Below are 3612 nucleotides of genomic sequence, written 5' to 3'. Positions count from 1 at the left end.
CATACATGCCTAACATGACTCTCAAGCTGCTCAGTCTAGTACTTAATCCACATCTGACTAATCAATTGTGCCTTAATCACCATATCAGCCGCTGGTCCCAGTGACATTCTATACTTTGTTATAATTCAAAATGCAGGTTCTTGTGTGTTTAGTACAAGTTAGAGTTATTATATGGCAGAATTATATCTAGCTAGTTTAAAAAAAGAGGGTTTATTATATGTAGATTAATATCTTACAGAATATTTGAAAGAGTTTGAGTCACAGATTCTAGACTGAGCCATCTGGAACAATTGGCAAATCTGACCTAACAGGTCAGACATGTTAATGGAGAAGCCATCCCTGCCAATGCCATGGTTATGCTGCCCCTGACAAAGTCACAGAGTGGCCACCACTTTGCTGTGCTCAGAACCAGTCTGACTCTCAAAGGACCTTCACATAAGGTAAATTGGTTCCAATAGAAAGACATGCACAAGTTTGACTGAATCCAAGTCACATGTCTGCAAGGTAATAGAAAGAGGATCTTGTTAATGTAATTTTTTAGGTTTCAATTTTGTAAAATTACAAATATACATAGGATGCCTTTAAAGACTTATTGGGGAGCCAAAATTAATGTTTACTATAGTTGAGGATAAGATCTCACAAATAGGTTTGTTTGTTTGTTTGTTTGTTTGTTTATTAGAAAATTTTGCAATATAGTGTGTGTGTTTGCTCACCAGAGAGACAGAAAGTGAGAAATCATCCCTCCCCCTAGGGGTGATGACTGCACTACAGTCCTTTATTTTTTAAGTCTCCCCCTTGGATTCTGGATACACATGCACACATGCCAAGTATGAGTTTCAAGCCACAGGTCCAGGACTCAAACCAGGGTTGGCCATTTTTTCAGTCCAGCACCTTAGACATAATGTCACTTTCTGGTCCCCAAATAGATTTACTTTATCTCATACATATTTTAGTTCTATAAAACTTTTGAGTGTCCCTGTCTCTGCTCTATACCTGGGAAGAAACACATGATGGTAAGGAGATCGGGGAACTGAAAATTATGGATAACACAGTGAGTTGTTCATCTGCTCATTTAATTTATATTAAAATCCTCTTGTACTAATTATTGTGATTAGTGCTGATTTTGAAACACGAACTTGTGGAATAGTATTTAATCTTCTTGACATTGTATAGAGTAGTTTCATATGTAACATGATTTGGTGACAATATAGCTTTTCAACCTTAATGCTGATTTTTTTTTAATTGCAAAGAGCACTCTGTCAAGCAATAAAAAAGTTTGTCTCACTTGCTTTACTTTTTATTTTACAATAAATTTAGTGATTTGTTTTATTTTTTGAGAGTCTTTTCCTATAGAATGTGTGTGCTCACTGGAGAAACAGAAAGAGACAGAAAGCAAAAAATCACCCCCCACGGGAGATGGCCATGCCACAATCCCCTCTCTTCCACTCTCTTCTTGGTACTTTGGGCATGCATGCACATGTGCCCAGCATAAGTTTCAGGGTGAAGAACTTTAGTCTTTTTGGTATGGAAATGTAGAACAATTAAATGTAAACATAATTTGCCTTGACCTTCTGATAAAAGATGTTGAACAGTTTTTCATACGACCTTTGCTCATTCAGATGTCCTTAGGAAATGAAAAAAGAATGCACAACAGATACAAGAATGGAAAGTTGAGACTAGCAGATGGCAAAATGGTTGTGTCACTGAACTTCCACGATTGTGGTTTGAGTACCAGACCTGGAGGTTGCAAACTCAGGTTGTGCACATTTGTGTGCATACTCAAAATTCTGAGAGAAGACTGGAGAAGAAGTAATTGCAATGTAGCTATCCCCCCTGGATGGTGACTTCTCACTTTCTGTCTCTGTCTCTCCAGCAAGCACACACACTCTATAGCAAGACCCTCTCTCTCTAAAAAAATATAAAAAAGAAACTTATTGCGTATCGTAATATCACTGAATTGCTGGACATATAATACAATTATGCTTTGACAACCCATATTGAATGCTACAAAAAATGCAACGATTAAATATAAGTATTTTTAAGTAAGTAAAAACAAGAAGAAAATTTTAAAAAATTTAGATTTATCTATGAGCTATGAGGTGCTTTGGGCCTTCATGGACCTTGCAACCCCTGTCTCTTAAATGCCAGAGGAAGTGATGCAGAAGGGAAAATGGCAGAACTGTGAATATTACTACAGTAAGAGAGCTTATCTAGAAGGAAGGTGCTGATGAAGTTACTAGAATCTGACCCAGGTAAAAGACTACTGTGTAAACAACTACCTATAGGACAAGAGAAACAACTGTTACAGACAAGATAAATTTTTTAGACTAGGTCAAAGCCTACATAACTGAATCTCATTAGTTTTACTTACCAAATAAATGCACTGGACAACAATGTAGTCCAAGTACTGATGTTCAAGCCTCTCAGTCTGAAGAATGGAGTCTTCCATCAATCATTTCTCACAGACCATGGATATTCATGAAAAAAAAAAGTGGCTTGAAGAGAGATTGATATTTCGATAAAAAAAAAGAATACATCAAGAACTTACAAAATAATAGCACCTCAAATATTGAGTGCCCTTTAAGGTATAATCAGAAACCTATTGACTACATGGTTCTGGATGATGTGGGCATGCTGTTAAGAATGGGAATAACCAGCTTGCAAGAACTGGCACACTGTTGAGAATAAATCCTCCTACTCAGAAGACAGCAAGTCTTCCTATGTCAGGACAGAAAACATTGGGATGGAATTCTTCCTACAAAATTTTGGAACCTGTTAAACCTGCAATAGTTCCTAATGACTACATGATGAGTCTAGCCAGGCTTAGAATTCAACATAGTCCACATATGAAAGCACCTTTAAATCAGAGACAAGTATACACACTTCCAGTAACAGAAGAAGTCCACACAGCTTCATGGCTCCTGTAGAAGTCCACACAGCTTCATGGCTCCTGTGAACTAGCCATTTTAGGGAAACAGAAATGAAGACTTCCCACTGATAATTCGACCTCCAGCACACAAAACTTGTGTGATTGAACTTCCAAGTTCATCAACCAGATGACTAGAAATCACTGCAGGACCGTAAGAAATATGGGGAAGCAGGAAAATACCTCTCCTCCAAGGGAAAAGGATAACTCCTCTTCATCCTCACACAGTTCAATGGAAATCATGGAAATGACTGATAAAGAATTCAGAACATTCATAATGGCAAAGCTAATAGAGATGGAAGAGAAGAGAGACAATGAACTACTGAAGAGGAAGGAGAAAGAAGTTATCAAGTTCTAAGAGATGAGGAAATTCATGCAAGATCTAAAAGAGGAATTTCACACTTTACAAAAGAATCAAATGGAACTGTTAGAGATGAAGGCTTAATACAGGAAGTCAAAATTTCCCTCGAAAGTATTAAAAGCACACTAGATCATACAGAAAATAGAATCTCAGATGTAGAAGAGAAAATTGCTAGCCTAGAAAAATCCACCTCAAAGACTGAGAAAATGGTCCCAAAATTTAAGACTAATATAGGAGAAATACTAGACACCATAAAACGTCCAAACATCTGGGTAATAGGCATCCCAGAAGGTGAAGAGACTCATAAGGGCATTGATAATCTATT

General features: G+C 37.2%; 1 pseudogene; it reads left to right on the top strand.

The window, feature by feature from the left end:
- LOC102480400 (abl interactor 1-like) overlaps positions 1 to 3612 on the top strand; it is an 8396-nt pseudogene that overhangs the window by 2628 nt on the left and 2156 nt on the right.

Source organism: Tupaia chinensis, unplaced genomic scaffold (genome assembly GCF_000334495.1).
Source record: "Tupaia chinensis unplaced genomic scaffold, TupChi_1.0 Scaffold144217_1, whole genome shotgun sequence".
NCBI lineage: Eukaryota > Metazoa > Chordata > Mammalia > Scandentia > Tupaiidae > Tupaia > Tupaia belangeri.
The sequence above is the reverse complement of the archived record's forward strand: the minus strand, read 5'-3'. Positions and strand labels throughout refer to the sequence as shown.